General features: G+C 42.4%; 1 pseudogene across 1 annotated transcript; it reads right to left on the bottom strand.

Annotated features, from left to right (window-relative positions):
- Window positions 1-6,307: 6,307 nt before the first annotated feature.
- On the bottom strand, window positions 6,308-9,044 carry LOC117088019 (annotated as a pseudogene). Its single transcript, XR_004438973.1, has one exon. The product of XR_004438973.1 is annotated as an FUN14 domain-containing protein 1-like (transcript).
- Between the last annotated feature and the right edge of the window lie 2,382 nt (window positions 9,045-11,426).

The following is an 11,426-nucleotide window of genomic DNA, read 5'->3' as shown; positions in this document are numbered from 1 at the left end:
TTTGTTTGGTCTTGGCTGTCGCAGGAGACCTAATGAGGTGGTCGCCTTTATACATAGACGTTGTCTGAATGCCACAGCCACAAAACTATGACTTATATTGTTTCAAAAATCACAAAATTGTGATCCAAAATGGCAAACACGTTTTGGTGAAGTTCTGAATGAAACACGGGACAATCGTCTCTTGATTATACGATAATTACATTCCTGGAACATCAGTGTATGTTAAAACTGTGCAAAAATACATGTTTATCCAGAAAACAGGTTTAGATTCAGATAATTTAGACATAGAATTTTCACCTACCTGAATGTTCAAGACATTTGAAAGTGTGGGCCGGGCGCGGTGGCTCAAGCCTGTAATCCCAGCACTTTGGGAGGCCGAGATGGGCGGATCACGAGGTCAGGAGATCGAGACCATCCTGGCTAACACGGTGAAACCCCGTCTCTACTAAAAAAATACAAAAAAACTAGCCGGGCGCCTGTAGTCCCAGTTACTCGGGAGGCTGAGGCAGGAGAATGGCGTAAACCCGGGAGGCGGAGCTTGCAGTGAGCCGAGATCGCGCCACTGTACTCCAGCCTGGGCGACAGAGCGAGACTCCGTCTCAAAAAAAAAAAAGAAAAGAAAGTGTGAACATTTTTTCAATGGGGAGGACTGTCCTGTACATTGCAGGATCCTGGCTCCCATCTACAACGCTAGTAGCAACGTTACCACTGACACCAAATATAACAAAATACCTACCATAAAATTCCAAAATGAGCTCTGGAGAAAGGCAGACAGTACTAAAAGCCACTGGATTGAACGACCCTTAAATTCCCCACCCCCTCACACACCCCGCAACCCTGGTAATGTAGGCTTTTCTTCCTTCCAGCACCGATCATCCAACGCTGCTGGGAGACTGGTATTTGGCTTCCACTTGCCTCTGTGGCCTCTTACCATTCCCATTCATTCCCTGACTCCACTTCAGCCCTGCATGCTAAAAGTGCTGTTCTCTAAATCTAGAATGCCCTTCCCTTCCCATTCCTACCCTCCATCTTGACTGTTACTGGAAGTGTGAGCTCAAATTCAATTTTGCATGGGAAGCAAGCCTTCCCTGATCATCCAGAATAAGGCAGGACACTCATTTATGTGCCATCACAGCATTGTGTACTTATTTAATGGTGATAGCTTATTTATATGTCTGTCTTCTCTGGTGGCTTCAGGGAACAGACACTATGTCTATCTTGTTCAACATCATCATCCTCAGCTAGAGAATAACCTGGCAGAAAGGAGAGCAATAAACATTTGTTGTTGACAATGGTCCAAAGGCTCCAGTCCTAACTCTTAGGCAGAAGCCTACTTTGTGTGTCCCCAAGGGTAGGATATATCTTATGCCTTGGACCATGACAGTGACCATGGCCAGGTGCCCTTCTCTGCCTTGGCCTGACCCTGATCTTCACTGTTTTCCAAAATGAGCTCATTAAGAAAATGACTGGGCAGAGTAATAGCTGGGGATTATGTTGCTCTTGTCAATAATTTCTGGTTTTCACATCTTTCTAGGGTCAGAAATCAGGAGTGAGGACTTGTTGAAAGAAATAGGATGGAATCAGCAGATCACATAAATGCTGGCCCCAATGTTTGCATCACAAACCCATTGCATAATTTTACAGATGAGAAAATAAAGCTCTCTAAATAACCACAAAACTCCTACTCTACTTCAGACATGTCAGAAAAATGAGATAATAATGCACAAACCAAGTTTCTCTCCAGACGGTAGGTCTGGAGAGATGGAGATCAGTTCTCGTCTGTCAACCCCTGTTCTTCCATTCTTATATGGTTACAGAATTTCTAACAAGGAACGTAAGAGGTCAGGGAAAAAGCACACATTTCCCAGCATTCTTTAAAGCAAAGTGTGCCCATGTGACCAACTTCTGGCAAACGTAAGAAAATGTGATGCTGTGTCCTTAAAGACAAGGGACATGCCCTCCCTGGCCCCAAACCTTCATCGACCCGGTGGAATGTTGACAAGGGAGAGCATCAGAGCATTTTGGACTATGTGAATAAGGGTGTGGCTGCTGGGGATGACAGAGCAACCAAAAGGAGGAGTCACAGAGCTGCTATATCAGCCCCAGATGGCTTATTTTCTGATGATACATGAGAGAGAAATAAACTTTTATCAAATTTAAACCACATTTATTTGGGTTCTTCAAATTAATTTCCAAGCCCATAGTCTAACTAATACCCCTAGAATGAGGAAGGATGGAAAAGTCACATAACACAACAGTTAAAAAATTAAGCTGGGCCGGGCGCGGTGGCTCAAGCCTGTAATCCCAGCACTTTGGGAGGCTGAGACGGGCGGATCACAAGGTCAGGAAATCGAGACCATCCTGGTGAACACAGTGAAACCCCGTCTCTACTAAAAATACAAAAAAAAACTAGCTGGGCGAGGTGGCGGGCGCCTGTAGTCCCAGCTACTTGGGAGGCTGAGGCAGGAGAATGGCGGGAACCCGGGAGACGGAGCTTGCAGTGAGCTGAGATCCGGCCACTGCACTCCAGCCTGGGCGACACAGCGAGACTCCGCCTCAAAAAAAAAAAAAAAAAAAAATTAAGCTGGCTCTTCAACCACAGCATTCTAGAAATTCATTTCTACACCAGGCCTGCAGCCATGTAGTATCAGTTTCCTCTTGCTCAGCTCTAAGGCTTCTTCTCCTGCACCCTTTGTCTTGCAGCCCCAAGACCTCCCCAAAGCCCTTCCTCTCTGACCACCAGGGAAAGCTGACAATCTTCTCATGTTAAAAAATCTTTTTTGTTGGTAGGGCGTGGTGGCTCACATCTGTAATCCCAGCACTTTGGGAGGCTGAGGTGGGGGGAATCACCTGAGGTTGGGAGTTCGAGACCAGCCTTACTAACATGGAGAAACTGTCTCTACTAAAAATGCAAAATTAGCTGGGCGTGGTGGCGCATGCCTGTATTCCCAGCTACTCGGGAGGCTGAGGCAGGAGAATCATTTGAACCCAGGAGGCGGAGGTTGTGGTGGGCTGAGATTGCACCATTGCACCCCAGCCCAGGCAACAAGAGCAAACCTCCGTTTCAAAAAAGAAAAAACCTTCCTTGTTGTTTCCAGTTTTTTTGTTTTTTTTTTTTTCTTTTGAGACGGAGTCTTGCTCTGTCACCCAGGCTGGAGTGCAGTGGCCGGATCTCCGCTCACTGCAAGCTCTGCCTCGTGGGTTTACGCCATTCTCCTGCCTCAGCCTCCCAAGTAGCTGGGACTACAGGCGCCCACCACCTCGCCCGGCTAGTTTTTTGTATTTTTTAGTAGAGACAGGGTTTCACCGGGTTAGCCAGGATGGTCTCGATCTCCTGACCTCGTGTTCCGCCCGTCTCAGCCTCCCAAAGTGCTGGGATTACAGGCTTGAGCCACCGCGCCCGGCCTGTTTCCAGTTTTAACAGGACAGAGTAAAGATGGCTTTGCCTGCTTCTTCTCGTTAAAACTGTGGCAAAACAACAGTCTGGTTGATGTTCATTCCAGGAGTTCAAGGCTGTTTTCATGCTATAAAATTTTTACTTACTTATTGATGTTGTGAGTTCTGTGAACAAATCATTTAATCTATGTGGAGAAATGTACTAGGGTAGGGTGAGGTCTTATTCTCAAAGCAAACAAACATATATAGGAATAAGTTTACGAATAAATGTATAAGACATTTATCAAGAAAATGTTAAACATTTGGGGACCAAACCAATGAAAACCCCTTGGGTAAATGGAAAGGCACAGGTAATCCTTCAGTAACAAGGATAGTTTTCTTTATTTAATCCATAAGTCCAACGTTATACTAAATAAGACCCCTATAGGATTTGTTTTAAAACTTGTGAAAATGATTCTAAAGTTTACGTAGAAAAAATATTAGAAGTGGCTGGGCGCAGAGGCTCATGCCTATAATCCCAGCACTTTGGGAAGCCAAGGCAGGTGGATCAACTGAGCTCAGGAGTTCGAGACCAGCCTGGCCAACATGGTGAAACCTTGTCTTTACTAAAAATACAAAAATTAGCCCAGCGTGGTGGCACACACCTGTAATCCCAGCTACTGGGGAAGCTGGGGCAGCAGAAATGCTTGAATCCAAGAGGCAGAGATTGTAGTGAGCCAAGATCATGCCACTGCACTCCAGCCTGGGCAACAGAGTGAGACTCTGTCAAAAAAAGAAAGAAAAAGAGAGAGAGAGAGAGAAAGAGAAGAGAAGAAAGAAAAGAGAAGGAAAGAGAAGGAAAGAAAGGAAGGAAGATGCTTATAAGGTACTACTGAAACTTAGGAATGCACAAGTATTGAAAGTCAAAGAATGGAAAATAGATATATCTGACAAGTATTAAGTTAAAGGAAAAATGGCATAGCTATATTAGTATCTCACAACAATAAGTTTAAGACAATAAATATTATTAGGCAGAATTATATTGAGGGCAATGTAGCAAATAATATAAACTAGAATCTAGAAATTTAGAATAAGATATAACATTCAACATGATTTTAAATACTTAACTCACAGGAAAGTGTACCCAGGTACCAAAACCAAACAAGAAACTAAAACCAGAGGGGTTGGTTTGGACTGAGGAGCTCAGCTGATGCTTTGGCCAACAGGAGTGGGAATGGTGAAGAGTTGTAAGTCTTGATATCTGAGAAAGCAGAATTACAATATGCAGGAGGCATATTATAGGAACAAGGAATAGGAACAGAGACTTTTCTCACACACATATACTCACCAAATGCCTGGACTCATGAAAGGATAATTTTTTTAAAAAATCTCATGAACAAAGAGAGATAACAAAGAATCTTATGATCCCTGCCTAAGTTTTGAAGTGGTAGTACAAATGTCTTCTAAAAATTTATAATCATAGCTTGCATCATTAAGTATAGAGTTTAAATTAATACTACCTACTTGGACCAGTAACTTACAATTCAAGAAATTACATTAAAAACTAATCCTGAGAGACTTCTGAAATAGTCACAACAGAACTCATAGCCAATGACATTTAAAAGTTATTACAACCACATCTGATACATCTAAAAGTTTGGTGGAGAAATGAAAGATATAAAAAAGACCCAAATCAAACTTCTAAAGATGGAAACCTATAATGTGCAATAAAAATACATTGGATGGGATTAGCAGCAGATTAGACATTATAGAAAAAAGATGAGTGAATTTGAAGACATAGCAATAGAAACTATTCAAAAAGAAACACAGAGAAAAGAAAATTAAAAATAAATGTACAGGACTGAGAAGTCCTGATTTCTTCACCTACTGGCTATGAGACCTTGGACAACCACTTAGCGTTTCTGAAATTCCATTGATTCATCTGAAAAATGAGATAATAGTGCACAGTTGCTGTAAATACTACATATTTTTTTTTACTTAAAGTACATACAACAGGGACCGGGATTCAGTAGTTGCTCAATTAATGTTAACTTTTCCCCTCCTCTAAATTATTTGTGGACCTGATTACACTTTTTTATTTGTCAATAAGGACATTAGTAATGCATAAGTTTGTAAATATGACATATTATAACTAGGAGAAAGACCTACAGTGCCAAACTCCTTCAGAGTTTTTTGTGCATAACTTCACAGAAACTTGCTAACAACAATCAAGTTCAGAAGCTTTTTACCACAGAGAAAGCAGATCCAATCCATTGTATGTTTCTGAAAATAGGTTAACAGGTTGGGGTTAACAAGTGAGGAGAGGGTGTGAAAAAGAATCAAGCAGCCTGTCTCCAAATCAATACAACATACCATCTTTCTCACGTACATTGCCTGATAGTTTGCTTATATGTCCCTAGGAAGAGCCCTGAGCATTCTTCCTTACATAGTACAACCAGGTATTACACATTTTCCCCCAACTTGAAGGACGTTGGCCTCCAGAATAACACAATGATACTAGGTACCAATCCCATAGACCTCCCAAGGGAGTTGGTCCAATTATCAGCTCTGATGCTTAAGTTCCTAGAAGGAAGAGAAAGAATCTCAACCCCCACCTTGTCATAAAGAACCTTCTAAAAGACTGCTGATTTTAGAGGATTACAATTGCCAGGTACACAGGAGTCGAAAGTCCCAGGAAATTAACAGTGACGACTGCAACGTGTGTTTATAGTGTCATCCAGGTACAAAGGACAGCAGTGGAAAACAGAGAAACCGTGGTGCTGTCCAAGGTGCTAGCTCCGACTCAGTAGGGTGTCTGTGGAGCTCTCCAAGGTTCTGGGGCTGGCCTCAGAACCATTGTCCTCCAACGTGGTGTGTTGGTCCCCTCTTACTATATATATTTTTATTTTTATTATTTTTATTTTTTTTAAAACACAATGAACATTTTATTTAAACAAAAAGAAAATATTTCACTAAGCAATAAACCCAACATATTTCTTTTCTCTCCATATCTACATCCAATGGTGATATTTCATAGGCTAGTTTCTAAACAGATGCAAATTTTTACAAAGCCGTGAAAGCCATGTTTTGCTCAGGAATAGTATGGTTCACATACCATACAGGTTATTTTATAGCAGATACTAGTTTGCCAAGCTTCAGATGGCAAAATGCTAAGTTGTGAATTGAGTATTGTCCAGCTAGTTATTTCTCCTTGCCCTAGAGACTCTGGCAGCATGACTGTTGAGAGACTACCTTATTGCTGCCACTTCTCTTCTCATAGTTGAATCCACTATGGGAGAATATTCATGTCCTTAAGATGCAAGTCCGAGCAAAAAGCCTCCCACAAATCCACTGTATATCACAATGTTCTGCTTGATAAATTCTGTTGCTTCTTCAATTAAATTGTTGATTTCAGGTGCTGCTTTGTTTGCTCGTTTCTTAATCTGTCTTTTTGCTTTATTTACATCTTTTTCAACTCTCTTCCAGTCAATCTGCACATAGCCACTATGACTAGCAATCTGAAGAAGAAGAAAGCCACCACCTACTGCAGTTGCTGCAAGTTTTCCAACTTTCTGGAACAGAAATCCTGCACACCAGCCAGTAACGCCACCCATTACAATCTGGGTAGCTACTGAGTATTTTTCTACCATAGGTCCCGAACTGTGGCCAAACTCTCAATTCCACCACTGGTGTCTTCTTGCATACTCAGTTAAATCCAACACTTCATACGAGTCGTCATCACTTTCATATTCTTGGGGAGGGGGGTTCCGGGTCGCCATGATACCGCCAGCGGCCAATTCTGGAGTGGTTCCCGCCCACCCTCCTCTCCCTGGCACTTTAAGGCATATTTTTATTTTTTTAAGAAGCAGTCTTGTTCTTGTCACCCAGTATGGAGTGCAGTGGTACAATCTCAGCTCACTGCAACCTCCACCTCCCAGGTTCAAGCGATTCTCTGGCCTCAGCCTCCTGAGTAGCTGGGATTACAGGCGCCTGCCACTACGCCTGGCTGATTTTTGTACATTTACTAGAGATGAGTTTTTACCATATCGGTCAGGCTGGTCTCGAACTCCTGACCTCAGGTGACCCACCCGCCTCGGCCTCCCAAAGTGCTGAGATTACAGGCATTAGCCACCAAACCTGGCCTCCCGCTGGCTATATTTTAAGCCTGATATCCAGATACTTAATCTCACCCTATTCCTTTCTTTGAACTCATTTGGTCAGAACCTGACACATATCACCCAGTGCCCCAGTTCCTACCGTCTTCTCTATCACTCTGCCTCAAAATCCAGAGATTCCGAGGATGAGAATTTATTGTGGACCCAAATGGCTAAGAGAGGCTCTTTTGGGAAGCTTTCTTACATCGTAAAAATTTTTGTAAAGATAAATTATTTGTATTTGAAAGATCTAAAAGACAAGGAACTATGTATTGTTCTTGTTGTTAACAATAAATTACCTCAACACTATTTGAACATAATAAAAATGTAATAAAATTTGAAACTTCGTGTGTCCCAATTGCTTTATTCAACTACCTTACACTCCTTTCCTAGTGAGTTAGCTTGTATTCAGGTGTTCTGAGCCATGAAAACATTTTTCTTTCTTTTTTTTTTTGTAGAGATGGGGTCTCGCTATGCTGCGTTGGCTGGTTTGGAACTCCTGGCCTCAAGTGATCCAACCATTTTAGTCTCCCAAAGTGCTAGGATTATAGACATGTGCCATCGTGCCTGGCCCAAAGACATCTTTCATCGGAATTGCACCTTATTATTAGACACATTTATGTTTATTATGTAATGCTTTCTTCACATCCATACTGAAGAAGATCCAAAAGGTATTATATCTATTTTGTAGATGAAGAAAAACAAAGCTTACATGTTACAGTCTTTGTAGAACATAGAGTGTAGTGGGGGACACAAGTTTTAAGTAAATCCACACCTGGATAAATATATTACTGTAAACTTTCATTTGTGTGAGGATGGTAAAGAGCAAGGTGTTTAGGAGATAGAGCAAGGTGTTTAGGAAATATGAAGGGAATACCATTTTAACTTGGAGGTAAGGAAAGACCTGAGGAAGTGATCTTGGGCTGAGACCTGAAAGATAAGAATGAAATATCTGGGCACATAATCAAAGAGACAGCATTCCAGGCAGGAGGAATAACATGTGTAGGCCCTTCAGTGGGGGAGAAAAAGAAAGAAAAAAAAACAAAGCTTGACACATCATGGGGAGAGAAGAGGGATGCAGTGCTATGCCACAAAGTCATTAGAGCTTTGCAGACCATGTTAAAGAGTTTGGATTTTATTCCACGGTCAATGGAAACCCATTGAAATGTTTTAAGAAAAGCATGCTATGTTTCATATTTTTAAAAGCACACTCTGGCTGCTGACTGGCAGATAGATTAGAAAGATTCAAGAGCAGAAGTGGGGAGACTACTTATGAGCAATTGTGGTAGTCTAGGAAAGAAATGTTGGTGGCTCAGAACAGGGCAGTAGCACCAGGAACTGGAGAGAAGTTCCATGTTGCTCATCAGTAACATGTTCTGTCATCATGTGCTATCATCTAGCATGTTGTTTAGCACACAGAAGTCACTAAATAAATAATTGTTGCCAGGCACAGTGACCCATGTCTGTAATTCCAGCACTTTGGGAGGCCAAGGTGGGAGGATTGCTTGGTCTCAGGAGTTCTAGATCAGCCTGGGCAACATAGTGAAACCCTGTCTCTACAAAAAATATATAAACTGCTGGGCACTGTGGCTCATGCCTGTAATCCCAGCACTTTGGGAGGCCGAGGTGGGCAGATCACAAGGTCAGGAGTTCGAGACCAGCTGGCCCATAGGGTGAAACCCCATCTCTACTAAAAATACCAAAATTAGCCAGGCGTGGTGGCACTTGCCTGTAGTCCCAGCTACTCAGGAGGCTGAGGGAGAAGAATCGCTTGAACCCAGGAGGCAGAGGTTGCAATGAGCCGAGATCATGCCACTGCACTCCAGCCTGGGCGACAAGTGAGACCCCATCTCAAAAAAAAAAAAAAAAAATATATATATATATATATATTAGCTGGGTGTGGTGGCACATGCCTGTAGTCCCAGCTACTAGGGAGGCTGAGGTACGAGGATCACTTGAGCCTGGGAGGTCAAGTCTGCAGTGAGCCATGATTGTGCCACTGCACTCCAGCCTGGGTGGTAAAGCAAGATCCTGTGTCAAAAAAAAAAAAAAAAGTGAATAATTAATAAAACCATTTATTGTATGTGGCACACTTCTAAGGATTATTTTATCTGCATGGCTCCAAGTGCTTGTTTTAGTTGATAATCTGAGGGACATGCATTGCCAGGTCCTCCTTACAAGTTGATAACTATGATATTTACCATGTTTTAATTCCTGGCCACACAGAGCTACAGTTATATAAACAACTTAGTCTATCTAAGATTATGCACTTCGGTGACACACAGAAAGACTTTGTGCCCCATAGCATAGTTGCTCTGAGAGGAAGCTTCTTTGAAGTAGAAATCAGAAATGTGCAGCCACCACTGAAAACAGAATGGGATTTCATCACAAAAATGCTCATCTGGGCCATCCTCTAACATCTAAAGAATTTCAGTTGAGTAGACTAATATTCACTACTGGAATATAAGACACATTCTTATTGCCTGAAAATTCTGTCTCACTCCTTTAGTTTGGGTTTCCCTGAAGGCAGGGCTTGAGACAAGGACTCGAATGCACATTTATTCAGGAGATGATCCCAGGAAGCAGGACTAAAAGAACCCAAGGAGTGAGACAGGATAGGAGGAAATGACAATATAAAGTGTTCTAAAGGTTGATGCTATGAGTACTGGGACCTCCAGAAAAGAGTAAAGAATTCCTCCTCTAATTGTCCACTTGAAAGATGGGAAACTGGAACCTTTGTCCTCAAGCTCTTGTCCAGCATCATTAAGGGTTTTTCTGGGATTGCTAACTTGTCCTGTGTATTCACAGGCTGTACTTCCTAGTTGAGTGAGCTCTGGAAAAGTGCCTGAGGCAGAATGTCAGAAGGCATGTGGAGTGTCTGAGCAGTGCAAGGGGAGATCTAAGTTCACATACAACTGTTCACCACAGCTACAGCAAAAGCGAAAGGTGTGCCAAAGTGATGGGCATGCATCTCAGAGGCATCTGCTCTGTTCTCCCATCAATCTGCTGGATTTCACTGTTCCCAACCTGTAAACTGGGGATAAATATAGCACCTATCCTAGAGTTGTTATGCACACTGAAATTCAAATAGCACAGCCAGCTGTACACCAATTTTTCTTCCTTATCCAAAGCTTTTAGACATGTAGAATTCGATGGCAGTCATGCGCCATGGCAGAGGCTGCTAGCTACCCACTCAAACACTTGTTCTCCTTCCTCCTCCTAAACAAAATCTTGAAGTTATTTGATGTAGTACACTGCCACTCAACTGAAGGATATAGTGTCCTCGGGAGCCAGGTATAGTCATGTGACTAAGTTCTTGAAATAAATATTTAACTGGAAGTGTTCTGTGGTACTTACAGAAAGTCTTCTTTAAGGCAAAGTGGCATGCTCTTCTTCCCCTTCCTCTACTGTCTGGAACAAGCCCTTGATGGTTGGAGTTCTAGCAGCCACCTTGGACCATGAGGATAATGGCCCCATTGAGGATGGCCAAGCGGTACTTTGGAAGGAGATTCAATCCCCACTAACATTGTAGAACTGCCTTAGCTGCCCTGGGCTATCTCGAGACTCCTGAGAAAAATTCTATCTTGTATTAGGGTGTCTTGTTTAGGGGTTTTCTGATATATACAGATGAACCTCAGTGATGGTGGTGGGCTGAGTAACAGCCATCCAAAGATACCAGGTCCTGATTCCTGGAACCTGGGAATGTTGCCCTAAATGGCAAAGTTCTTGCAGGTGTCACTAAATTAAGGGTCCTAAGATAAGGAATTATCCTGGACTATTTGGATGAGTCCTAAATGCTATCACAAATGCCTTTATGAGAGAGAGACCAGGGAGACTGGACACAGAGAAGGTGATGTGAAGACAGCAGAGACTGGAGTGATGTTGCCACTAAGGAAT

Source organism: Trachypithecus francoisi, unplaced genomic scaffold (genome assembly GCF_009764315.1).
Source record: "Trachypithecus francoisi isolate TF-2019V2 unplaced genomic scaffold, Tfra_2.0 Lachesis_group10, whole genome shotgun sequence".
In the NCBI taxonomy this organism is placed as follows: Eukaryota; Metazoa; Chordata; class Mammalia; order Primates; family Cercopithecidae; genus Trachypithecus; species Trachypithecus francoisi.
The sequence above is the reverse complement of the archived record's forward strand: the minus strand, read 5'-3'. Positions and strand labels throughout refer to the sequence as shown.